Raw genomic sequence first — 14,089 nt, 5'->3', positions numbered from 1 at the left:
TTTCTAGTCAGTTTACTGGACATCCAACACAAGCCAGTATTTTAGAGAATTTTTGATATGTCAGCATGCGCTGGCTAAATCATTAAGGTGTGACAGCTAGAGCCCTTACATCAAAATTAGTGATAAAATCTACCACACCAAAGAAAAGGTACATAATCCCTCTTGTAATATTGTATTGCATGGAATTAAATTTGTAGACAATATTTGGCAATTTATCAAGCAGTGCGTAATACATGTATAAGAAAACAAGCTATACTGGCTAGGAGATCCTTGGTTGTTTAAATCTCTGTACAAATCATCACCAACATGTAAAATTCTGACCAGCGTAGTATATATCACAACAAAACCATAATTGAAGTAGTGAGCTCAGTCATGTGACAAATCTGTTCGGAACACAGTGGATTACATGTATCATTTTTATTTGTCCGTATTTCGAGTATGATCGAATACAATAATAAAGTAATAAATAGCCCATGGCTTTCTATAGTAAGTAAACTCTAACCTGTGAAAAGTTTAGTCCAATACATCTAGCCAAGAATTAGTAACGACTTCACAAAGTTGAAAACGGGCCTGAAATCCACTCACTGGCTCAGCGTTGACAATGGCTGCCATTTTGTTAATTAGCCGCGCCAAAGACAAACATGCCAGCGTGTTTCCTGGAGCCAGTTTGGAATATTCCATTATGAAAGTCATACAGTTAGAGGGGACAGGATGTAAGCTTTACGGCTGACTTGCAGCGTGTTTGCAAGGTTATATCTGATTGGTCGATTGTCATTATTCACAGCAACTTAGGGAGTTTATTTGCATTATTCAATTATTACGGTGAGATTCTGCCAACCAATTGGATAACAGCTTTCAAATCGCTGCAAGTCGCCCCAAACTTCAAAATGAGGGGTCACAATCGACACTCGGCCGAAAAATGTGGAAAAGGCATCAAAATGAGACTTTTGACACAAAATTTTACCACAATTAACCTTTTGATCCATGATTGTGGCCCCTAAATATAACGACCAACTATCATTTGTTCATTTAAAACTAATTTTTCGATGTTTGGAGCGAACGCAAAAGTTGGAACCGGCCTGTTTTGAAATCATAGTATATAGAACAGTCCACATCCGGGTACTTGGACAAGCGGCTGGACCCAAGCCTGACTGTGTACACTGCATTAATGTAGCCCTGCGTACAGGTCTGTGTGTTCCCGGCGTTACACGGCCTGTGGTGGAGGCCGTGTAACGCCGGGAACACACAGACCTGTACGCAGGGCTAGCTGCATTTGCTGCTTTCTCCGAAACGGTAAGGATTTTTACAGCACAAATTCAGTAGAATTTTGGCTAAAATGGATTTATGTGTTCCGATAGCCTAATATTCAACAGTTTACTACATTTCAATCAATTCTTTGTCAGAAATTTGGCATTGTAAAAGTCGATCGAGACATGAGCTGTATAGCAATTAGTATGGCCGATGAGGGCGTTTTCCCTGTGCATTTCTATGGGCTTACATAAAAACAAAAGAAATTCTGTTTCATATTATCATATGGGGATGGTTTTTCAATGTATTACTTTGGTTAACGCTGGTAAAATCAAACTGCGATATGTTTTTTTAATCTTGAGAGAATATTTTAGCGTGAAAGAGTATTTTTTTGTTTGAGTTACCAAGTTTGAGTTTGAGTAATCAAGTTTTAAATTGTGTTATTTTCAATGATGGACGGATTACTTTTATTATCTCATCAATGATGGACGGATTACTTTTATTATCTCATCATTCCTGTGATTGCTAATGGTGTTGGTTAATTTGAATGATTAATAATAATGCCCATTTTTATACTTTTTTAATATTGCAGATATCCATGACAAACTGTGTTACCAAGGGTGACATCATTGCACTTGTGGTGAAGGCCCAGGAGGAAAATACTTCATTAAATCATTGAATCATTGAATAATCTGAGTATTAAGTCTTATAAAAATTGGTTAATTACTCTGATAAAACAATGATATTGAATTTCAGTTGTTGCCATAGTAACTGCTTATTTTCTATTTTGGTTTCTAATTTAGAATTTGTGAATGGCACCCACTATTGAAATGTTTAAACAGCATTTGGTATCCTTAATTTGAAATCTGAGTCAAATTATAGTACTATCTCTGAAGAAACTGACAGAAACCAGTGATATTAAAGCAAAGCAATGCAATATTGACTGTTTCTGTTTCCATAGCAACAGTTGAGTTTGAAATTTTATTCACTGTATACTTCAGTAGCTGTGACAAGTAAAATTGAATTGTACAAGTACAATGTAGACACAATATATTGAAAGACAAGGAAAACTGCCATTGGTAACAATGGGTAATTTATTCATGTTTTGTTTCCATGGTAACAGTGCATTTTGAACAGTTTCATCCCAGATAACCTGTAGAACAGTTAACTACCCTTCATGTCCATGGTCAGAAACATTTTCATTATCAATTACTTACCAAATGCTTGGAAATTATGGCAGTGTTAATTAATTATTCATAATTTGTAATAAAATATGTTTCCATGGAAACGTGTTTGTGGATATGCAAAAGTATACCTTTATACAATTGGTCGAACTTAGAAATATATTCCCTGAAGATTTGATGCAAATCGATCGTGAAAATGGCTAAGTTACAAGCATTTAACCAATTTTCTTTGTCTAAATTTCATCAAATTTGGTGCCATTGTCTTTCCTATGCAACAATGGTTAAGATGACAAAGACCCTTCCAAATTAATTGTGAAAATTTAATTCTTTAAAAATCCGTATCTTCAAAATGCATTATCCGATTTTCATCAAATAAAGTGCATTCATCTTCTATTCAAGAGTTCTATCCTGATACAACATTTCTGATGCTGTGAAAAACATGAATAATTTTCACCTGAACTCACTAAAATTTGAAGACAACATGACTCAAGACACAAAGTTGGCAGAAAAATGCAGTCATACATGTATGATTACACGTGATATCAAAACCAAAAGGTGGGCGTACCAGGAGCCACTGAATTTCTCTTTGAGTTATAATTTCAGATGCTCTTCCAGGATCTAGAGATTTCTACAAGAATTCAGACTTTTCTGATATGTGTTGACGTTCATATATGATAAAGTATATTTAACCCCTGTCGGATGTTTGTATGCACAGGACTGCAGTTATGTAATACAAGTTCTGACACAGGTATCATTTCAGACCCTGTACTGTACACCTGAGAGCACAGCAATGTGTACTCACCCGGTATACATAGCCAAGATCAAGCAGTCTGCATCGTGGATTTTCAGTGAAAACAAAAGTGCTATCAATGCTGTCAGAGTTTTCTTCTGTCAGACCATCTTGTCCCAGTCGTTGAGATATTTCCGTCTTTGCTGTCATTATATCCACTGCACCACCATACCTCAACAAATGATTCAGATGTGAATGCATGCTTTGTGCACCAACAAGTCTATGTTCCAATTGTTCCACCTTGGAATCGATTTGTTTGCGCTTTGGTGAATATGTATCAGCAATGTCAGCAAGCAATCTGTTTTCCTGCTTCTTGATATCAACAATCACATTTTTGACAGGTCTTTGATTTGCAATTCAGCTGTTGTTTTGTTCTTCTCCAAGCATTTCCCTACATCATGAACTCCATCTCTCGCCTGTTTTAAATCACTCACTTTCTGAGCAGCTTTCTCTTCATACACTTTCATGGTTGGCATGTACTTCTCAAGAGCTGCTTCTACTGATATTGTTTTGTGTTCTGGTGGTGTATGTTCAACCAAGGTACATTTAACACATGTTGGGATTTGACAAGAGTCACAATACAATTCTAGCTGTGCACTGGGATGCTTATCACAGAACCTTGGTTGAATCAGTCTTGAATGCTCAGAAGATATTTTCTCTGTATATTCATCAACAGTCATCAGTTTATGATCTTTGCTTAATCTCATTCTTTTGTGTGGTTTCACACAATCATCACAATAGAATTCACCGCAGTCTTGACACCAAAATTTTGCTTCTTTTTCACAGATGTCACACAGTGATTCTCAGAATCAGGATTGACATCACCTAAAATTTGCTGCAAATCATTTATGAATCGATTATTATCAATAGCAGATACTCCTCCAGAGGGCAAAGGGAACAATTCTTTGCAAGTTGGACAGATCAACTTATCATTGTTGGTTTTAACCCATTCTGTCAGGCAGGGTTCACAGTACGTGTGATAACATGGCAATATTTTAGGAGACTTGAATCTTTCCATGCAAACTGCACACAGCAGTATCTGTTCATTGATGTCTGTCAAAACTTTCTCACTGGAAACTGATGATGCCATGGCCATGTTGACTGTCACCTGGAAAAGTGAAACACAGTGATTTAGCAGTAAAATTACAAAATCTAAAAACTTTTCTTGGCCATTTTCCATGTATGACTAAATATAGTATGACACTTTCATAGCTTTTGAACAAGATTCAAGATATCAAAAGAGAAAGCATCATGCTTGAAAACACATGGATATCAAATGTACATATGTTAAAAAGTGCATGTCCAGCATGTGGTAGCATTACATTTTATGCTTTTTCACATCAGAATATAGTGTGGGCATCTGAAGTATGATGATGATCTCCTATGGATGTGTTTTGATGGGAATGCAATTATAAACTTTTTAAGAAAGAAATGTTTGCTTGGATTATTTCATTGCAAAGATATGAATACACTTTTTCCTGAAGGGACAAGAAATTTAATTTAAAAAGAGAAATTTATTTCTGAACAAGAAAGTTATGATGATACAGCTGGATGAACTATTTTGAACACCCTGCGTCCAATATTTTAATCAAAATGCCAGAATCTTTTGTTGACAGCAGCATAATATCGTATTTTCAGCTCAAAACTGAGAACACACAGGCAAAAGATTGCTAGTTGTCGGCAAAAAAAAATTATTTGTTTCTGGTCACCGAGCGTATCACTTCAAAATGTGCACATAAATTCTTTTTTTGTCCCTTGTTTCATTTGTCCCATAACAAAAAAGGAAAAAATGTATCAAATTCCACCAAAAATAAAAAATAGAAAAAAAATCGCGTCGCCACATCATTTTTGCCACATGTCAATGACCAGAAACAAACATATTTTGGGGAGCCTTAGAGGGCACTTTATATTCCACTGGCATAGTGTGCTAGCTGCTGTGTTAAAGATGATTCATATTAGCGCTATACCATAACTCTCTTTGCCCTTGATTGTAGTTGACATGAAAATATTCCTTCCTATTCCTTCCTATTATAAGAAATGCGACTTTCATTTCATGCATAAATTTCTCTGAAACAAATAATTGCCAAAGACCATGACAAACACAACATCACTGTCATTGAAAAGGGCAGAAAGCACTGACATGAAACATCAGTACCGGTATACGTCTAACTATTGATCTAGCCGAATGGTTAACATGGTGACTGCGATATCTTTGTGAGGTGATTGGGTGCAGCACATTTTGATTTTAGGGAGTCGTCATTATTTACGGCCTGGGGGGGGAGGAATTGCTTTAGAAACTCCAAAATTTAGAGTAACCCCCCCTGCCAACCATGACGTGTTTGAGTAACCCCCCTCTCTGCTACAGAAATTTTGAGTGACCCCCCCCCCCCCCCAAAAAAAAAAAAAAATTGGGAAAGTTAAATATCTATACAGTAAAATGGATTGCTGCTGCAACAGGCCCTGTACAGACCCTGATTAAACCCTGTGGTACAGGTCTGTGTCGGAAAGAGGTTCCATTGCTGTGACAGGGGCTGATGTACAGGTCTGTATCCTGTACTGCTCTGATGACATGCAGTGTTCTGCTTAGGATTTTTTAACAAGAGGGTGAAGATGTGGTGCAAAAACAAGCAACTGCGCAACGGGGTGAGGTCAGGAAGGGTGTCCCCCCCTCCTGCCGTTGGAGCTTTTGAAAAGAAGAGATTAAAATGGTGTCATTTGGTGGCACTTGGGGAGTATTTTATTCAGATTTTTTGTATAAAAAAACTCAAAGGAACAGAAATCTGAGACAGTATTCCAAACCTTATATTCCAGTTCACTGATTTCAATGAAGATTACATTTTTTGAAAATGAAAAAATAGCGACAGACATACATTTATTCACAATTATTATTATTATTATTTTCCTGCAATAAAAGATGGGTTTGTTGTCAAGGCATTCCACTGGTTTTAAACTTTATAGAATCAGAATTAGCTTGCTTTACACATTTTCACCTATCGGTATCCTATACAATGTAGAATATAGAAAGCAGTCTTCAAGTTTCTCATGAATGATCAGGCAAGTATATCAATCTTTAATCAGGAAATACTGAAAAAATGTACTCAGTACTAGAAAGCATTTGCAAGCAAAAGCGAATTCTTAAGTTCCAGAGACCAGAGCAGCGGAAGAAAAGAGAATGTGTGACGAAGATTGGTGCAGAATGAAAGAGTGCTTGGGATTTTAATATGCAAGCACATACTTATAGTGAGGGCTGATAGCAGTAACAACAGAATACAACTAAAAGCAAGGCAGTCCAGGGAATTACAGTACACAGATTACAAATGCCTTCATGTACAGTAAAAACGCAACAGATACATAGGGGGGGGGGGGCGACAACGCACACAAGGACGAGAGGAGACATCGGACCTAGGCCGATGAACTTGAAAACCGAGGCCACATGCATTTTCATTTGATTACTAGAAAAGCAATTAACGCTTCATCTGTTAAGAGTTTTTACCACTGACTAAAACAATTTTCATTGCTATGTCGCTGTTTTCACAAGATACTGACTGTCTGATCTTGGAAAGTTGAGTTGCTTTTATGTGCAGCCAACGCATGCTGGTGCGGTGACAGACAGTTCACTATGCTATGCCTAGATCTGCATGGCAGGGCTGTGTGTTACTGGCATTAAACGGCCTCCCACCACAGCCCTGCAGACTGGTATAGAAAAAATAAAAAAATTGCCAGTTTCAACATACCTTCAATACATTATATTGAGATTAATCTTAGATACTTGTATACCAAATATCAAAGCTATCAAATCAGTAGTTTTTGGATAAAAAAAAAAAATTATCAAAAATTGGGAAAATTGCCCCAAAATTACAAATATGAAAATATCAATACAATTTGTACCAGCATGACTGAGTTCATCCTGAGGAACATGAATATCAAGTTCATAGCAATCAGACGAGTGATTTCAGAGAACAAGATTTTTTGACTAAAAACGGAAAAAATACCCTAAAAATAAAAACATGCAAATTTCACCCAAATTTTTGCACACATAATTAGAATATCTAAAGAAATCTGCATACCAAGTTTCAACCAAATCTGACCAATGCTAACTGAGTTTTAGCCATTTGCAGGATTTTTCCTTTTTTTCCCCTCATTTGCATATTTTGGCACTGACATGTTCATTTGAACAAATTCACATCTCCACCCACCCCTAGGTGCACCTGTACACCAAATACTAAGACAGCAGGTGCTACGGTTTAGGAGTTTTTGACGTGGACGGACATACATACATACATACAATGTACATACATACATACGTACATACATACATACATACATACAGACGACATTTTTCCACCTTATAAGAATACCTCCCATTTGCATATATGCATATGCATATATGGGAGCTAAAAACGTTGGTGGCTCCTCAGAAATACGGCGGGGAGTTTCTCCGCCGAAAACAGCCGATTTTGAATCCAAACTTGCATTGATCTTGACATTTTCGAGCACACCCACCTCGCCTAGGTACACGATGTGCCCAGCCGCGCTTGTTAACTTACGCAAAGCCTACTTTTCTCTCTCTATGCGAGGGAAGCGTTCATATCCGCAGCCATGGTTAATCTCATTCAACCCATGAGCCCTCGGGCGAAAACCAGCATGAGTCTAAACATTATGGAAGTCTATTAAACCATATGGAAAGCATATGTCGTAACAGTATAGCGCCACGTATGGAGAGTATTTAGAGAAAAATAAAAGCAACAAGTCATCGTTGATGACACAGTCCCCGCTTGTCCATTTTGTTATAATCTTTGGTGTCTAGGTAGCTGTGGTCTAGGTAGCTGTGGAATGACATTGATGCAACGGGTGCATCAGGCCTGTGACTTGCATAATAAAGTGATCTGAGGAATGTTTTATAAATGACTCATCTCTGCCAGAAATGACCACTGAAGGAACTTTTGATTACATCACACACAATGATGCCCTCAGTGCCTGTAGTGTCATGACGGCACATACTATACACATGGTTTGGTGGAATTTTCAAAATGGTATGGGATCAGCATGTTGTTGTAATCAGCCATTTCGGATCATATAATGAAACAAATTAATGTACAAAGAATGCAGCCTGAGTATTTTATCTTCGTATCACATTTGAACAAAAGCAGTCCATCGAGGGACCAGTGTTCTCCCAGAGGGTTTTAGGTCACTGTCACTGTCCCGGACAGTGACCTATGTTTATGTTTCAAAGACATAAAAAAATCACACCAAAATTGAAATCAAATGGCTGTCTATTGACCATATGGATCATAGCACAAAATTAGTAGACATGCATATGTATGCCATAGTACTTTATCTTTGTACCAAGTCTCAACAACATTGGTTAAGGAATATTTGCATATGATTAAGCCTCAAAGACATGAAAAAATCCAAAAATGACCATTACGAAGTAAATTGACATGTATATGTATGCCATAGTGCTTGATCTTTGTGCCAAGTTTGGACAAAATGGGTGTAATGACCTTTGAATTACGCTTTAAAGACATGCAAAATTCCAACAAAATGGCAGTTCTGCAGCCATATTGGATCCTATCACAAGGTTAATTGATACATGCATATGTATGCCATAGTGCTTTGCCTTTGTGCCAAGTTTAAACAAAATCGGTTCAAGGATGTTTATGGTTCAAAGACACAAAAAATCGCAAACAAAATGGCCGCCTCGCGGCCATATTGGATCGTATCGCAAAATAATTTGACATGCATATGTAGGCCATAGTGTTATGCCTTTGTGCCAAGTTTGAACAGAATCTGTTCAAGGATGTCTGAGTTATGGTCCAAAGACATGAAAAATCGCAACAAAATGGCCGCCTCGCGCCCATATTGGATCGTATCGCAAAATAATTTGACAAGGATATGAAAGCCATAGTGTTATGCCTTTGTGCCAAGTTTGAACAGAATCTGCTCAAGGATGTCTGAGTTATGGTCCAAAGACATGAAAAATCGCAACAAAATGGCCGCCTCGTGCCCATATTGGATCGTATCACAAAATAAATCGATGTGCATCTGTAGGTCATAGTGCTATGCCTTTGTGCCAAGTTTGAACAAAATTAGTTCAGCAGTGTCTGAGAAACTGTTGATGACGGACGGACGGACGGACGGACGGACACACGGACGGGACCCAATCTATAAGTCCCCGCCGGACTTCGTCCGCGGGGACTAAAAAGCAACAAAAAACAAAGCGAAAGAAAGCTAGAATTATTAATAGCTGAACGCAATATGATAGTTGTGCAATGCAAAATAAAAATAAATAAATAAACAAACAAGAAATGCCGTGAAACCTGTCCGAGCTAACCGATGACGTCATAAGCATGTCGCAATGCATTCTGGGTAATGAAGGTAAAATTTGTGTATAGCATGTTCTATGGTAGTAATACCGGACATAGAGAGAGAAAGAAAGAAAGAAAGAAGGAAAGTGAGCAAAAAGTAACAGTTCAAGAGCTGGTCTCTGGAACTAACTAGCCTCTAACATAAGGCTTGACACGTCGAATAGCTGATCATCCTCGTCTGAAGATCACAATAACGTGAAACACATAGTGTAATGAGATTTTAGTTTCTACTTGAAACCACCTGTATTATGATTCAGTACATGTCAACAAAACCACCTGTATTATTAATATATATATATATATATGTATGTGTGTGTGTGTGTACATATACCGGGTATCATCATACATATTGCTGTTCTTTACTATTATTGTTGTATTAATTCATAACTTCACTAAATGCTTCAGTACATGTCAACAAAATGAGTAGCCCCCCTTCTTGTTCTCCACTTTTGAGCAACCCCCCTCTGTGATAATTTTTAAGACAATCAATCTGCAAGGCAGTTTACGTATTGACAAATATGTTATTTTATACAAGCACACAGCAAACTGTTCTTGATTTTTCATTTTATGGGACCTAAAAACTTTACCAAAACACAAAATTTTAGATATATCTCTGAAAATTGTAAATAGCAACCTAGCAGTTGATAGAGATTGATTTATGTTATGTACAGAATAACTTTTGTGACGCATGTGTTGATGAAGGAGGAATCTTTGCAAGTCCACTTAAGGTCGGCCTGACCAAAATGGCAAAAAATAGCTGCAAAAATACCTACGGTAATTAAAGATTTTATCATAATTTGAGCATATTTAATTAAAATCATTTGTAAGAACATGTCTACTAAACATCAAAGCTATCAGACAAGTGGTTTTTGAGAAACAAATTTTTGACCAAAAATGGCAAAAATTGCCCCCAAAATTCAAAATTCTAGATTTCAACCTAATTTTGATATACCATATTGACATAAACCCTATGAACCTGTTACTAAATATCAAAGCAATCAGATTGGTAAATTTTGAGATACAAATTTTTGACCAAAAATGAGAAAAATTGCCCCCCCAATACAAAATTGCAGATTTCATCCTAATTTCAATATATCTTATTAACATAAACCCTAGGAACCTGTACACCAAATATCAAAGCTACCAGATCAGTAGTTTTAGGAGAAAAAATTTTTTTGACCAAAATGGCAAAAATTGCCCCAAAAATAAAAAAATTACAAAAAAATTCATGAAAAATAGCAAGTCCAAGATACTGACCCAAGATGTGCACAATCATTTCAGGTCAGTCCAAAGTACTTACATGCTAATTTTTCATGTAATCTGCTCAGTGGCATGAGTTTTTCAATTTTGACTGTTTTTACATTTTTTCACTTAATTTGCATATTTTTGGCAATGACAACTTCATTTGAACAAAATCTCATCTACAGCCCATCATCCATGTACACACCAAATATCAAGATGAAATGTGCAGCAGTTTGGAGTTTTTGATGTTGACGGACAGACATACAGACATACAGACAGTTCCCTAGCCTATAAGAATAGCTTCCATTGCCATATATACATATGGCTATGGGAGATAAAAAACATAGTACAATTTAATACCAAGTATATGGACTATCATTACTAAATGAGTAATTTTTCAGCATTTCCTGATGAAAAATTGGTACACTTAATGCCTGGTCAAATATGAAAAACATCTACTTTCCGTTCCATTATTTGGGAGAAAGTGTAAAGAAAGCATATCCTACAAAGTATACAAAACAGTGAGTGCCTTGATAACAAACACATCTTTATTGCCAGAACATAATTTGTCATAATCAACAGATATCTGAGCAATAAAGAATCTTTGTATCTGGACATTTTACTTGAATTTGACTCTAATGGTCACCTTTCTACTAGGCTGTATGACAAGAGAGATGATTTCAACTTTAGTATAATAATTTTCCACACCTCATCAGTAATATTCCACTCTCACCTGCTTATGGGGTATACATTTCCCAGCTTATTCGATATGCAAGAGCATGCAGTTCATATGGTGATTTTGCAGAGAGACATGGCCATCTCTCTTTCAAACTGTTAAATCAAGGTTACACCAGAGCAAGACTTGTCTCTACATTCAAACGCTTTTTTGGCAGGTATCGCAAGCTGGTTGATAAATACGATATCTCTCTTCGACGAATGATCACTGATGGCATCGGTGACATGGGGCCTTAGTTAGTGACCACTACCTATCTGACTTACAGATTGATATATGGCGGGTGCCACATGTGGGGCAGGATGCGCTTACTATTTTTGAAACACCTGACATCACTTCTTGGTCTTCTGGCCAGAGGTCCATATATCTTTCTTTCATGAATATGACTTTGTTTGTGTACCGTCTATTTACTGTCTGTTCTGTGCTGTTTTGTGTCTATGTTTACAACTATTGTCTTACAAATTTTGACCTAGTGTTATTGGATTATGGATTGGTATGATTGCGATTATTTTACTACGACCAGGTCGATGCTCCTGCTGGTGGACATATTGTCCCCGAGGGCATCATCCACCTGGTACTTGTACATGATAATGAAGGACTGTATAAGAGATATATTCATACCGGCTGGGACGTCGCCCGGGTTAACAAGGTCCCGACCAGCTACACGGGGCACAGTAGCTCAAAATCCGTGTGTCCCTCGGATTATCCTTCGGGATGTTACTAAGACATCATATGTGCAATCAGAGGGCAATTTTTATCACAGAAATGGAGAAAGCTACCAGACAATTAAACCATGCAAATTGCTACTGACGGACTGTTTAAAGTCATCTCCAGCTTGTGATTATACAGGTTCTATCACAAAGTGTGGTATTAAAAACTGCAAAACTTGTAGTATGCTCATCACTACAGAACAGTTCAGTAGTAGTTTGACAGGGAAGACCTATTCTACCAAATGTCTGGAACCTCTGAATTGCACAACCAAAAACGTAATCTATGGAATTGAGTGTTCATTGTGTGGGCTCATTTATGTTGGTGAAACAGGAAACAGCTTACGATCTAGAATGAACGGACATCGCAGTGGAGTGAATCGATCTTTGGATGTGCAACTTTATAAGCATTTTAACCAGGACGATCACTCCACTTTGTCTATGCGTGTCCGTATTCTTGAAAAAATATACCATCCAACCAACAGCCCCACACTTAGTTCACCATTCCGTAGACAGAGAGAATACCACTGGATTAGACAGTTAGGTACCGCAATGCCTTATGGTTGTAATGACAACATCAAAGATATAGGCAATCTCTCGAGTCCTGGTTGTTCAGAAGTGAATGTGATGGGCCTATTTGAGTCTTGAATCTGTCCGTAGAAGACGTAGTCATGGACATAGGCGTTACCATCGGCCTAAATTGGATACATCAGCTACCTCCAATTGCCATGACAAATTTCATGAACTGCTTCTTTATTGCAGAAGCCTTTAGGTCTCCATCACATTCGTACTTCATTATATGCTCTTTCCATCAAGGACTTGAGAAGGTTGCATGTCTATGCATTGGGATTGTCTTTGACAGATCCGAACAAACAACCGTACAGACTGGTCAGTATTATTGCTGACATTGCACTATACAGACTATACAAGCCTGTTCGTGCTGAACCTATGACTGATGATCATCGTCATTTCATACATCTTCCATTTACTAACAAAGGAATTGATGCCATTAATATCAGCAATATACTACACAACAAAAAGGTTACATCAACTATACCTGTATACTTTAAGAACCAGTCTGTACCTATTCTGTCATATCAATACACCAAGACAATCTCCAATAAAATATTCAATTACAATAAGGCATTGCGGCACTTAAAAATTGATGAATTCCTTCAAACACCAGCATCCTGTGACTGCTCTACATCTCCCTTCAAATATACTCCAGTTGGCCATGTCATCACTGGTGATCTGAACTAGGTTGAACATCACCACCTTCGTAAGATATTATCTTGTGGACCCAAGTTCAGAGAACCTCGCAGGATCAACTGGAACCATAATTTTAAGATCATTATGGACTCAGTTGAGGAATATGCCAGGAAATGGGCTATCAGGGAGGATGTAGAGCTGGACACACTGTCAGAATGGGTGAAATCTGTGAGGAAAATAGTGCGTGGCCGTATTGGTCGACTAAGATCACATGTTTGCAGAAGACCCTATTCTGTATTTAAAGATCCTGATGCTGTTAAGTGTTTGAATGATATCCATGACAAATATGTTGTCGTCCCTGCTGATAAAGCTGCCAATAACATTGTATTTGTCTGTAAGAAGTATTATTTTGAATGTCTTATAGACGAACTTGGTGTAACTAAGAGCTCCACCAACTCCACTTACAGACAATCAATGTTCAACAAATCTGAAATTTTGGCAAACCATAAGTCATTCATGGATAATTTTAATATTACAACAAAGGATGACCATAATAAGTTGCCTAGCTTATACTGGATACCAAAGCTCCACAAAACACCTTACAAAGC

General features: G+C 37.4%; 1 protein-coding gene across 1 annotated transcript in view; it reads left to right on the top strand.

Moving 5' to 3' along the window:
- The window catches only part of LOC139120144 (regulator of G-protein signaling 12-like), a 435,920-nt gene that overhangs the window by 240,401 nt on the left and 181,430 nt on the right, over positions 1-14,089 (top strand). The gene's annotated exons all lie outside the window — the stretch shown is intronic.

The sequence above is a fragment of the Ptychodera flava genome, chromosome 20, assembly GCF_041260155.1.
Source record: "Ptychodera flava strain L36383 chromosome 20, AS_Pfla_20210202, whole genome shotgun sequence".
Lineage (NCBI taxonomy): Eukaryota > Metazoa > Hemichordata > Enteropneusta > Ptychoderidae > Ptychodera > Ptychodera flava.
This window is presented reverse-complemented; position numbering and strand designations above follow the sequence as displayed.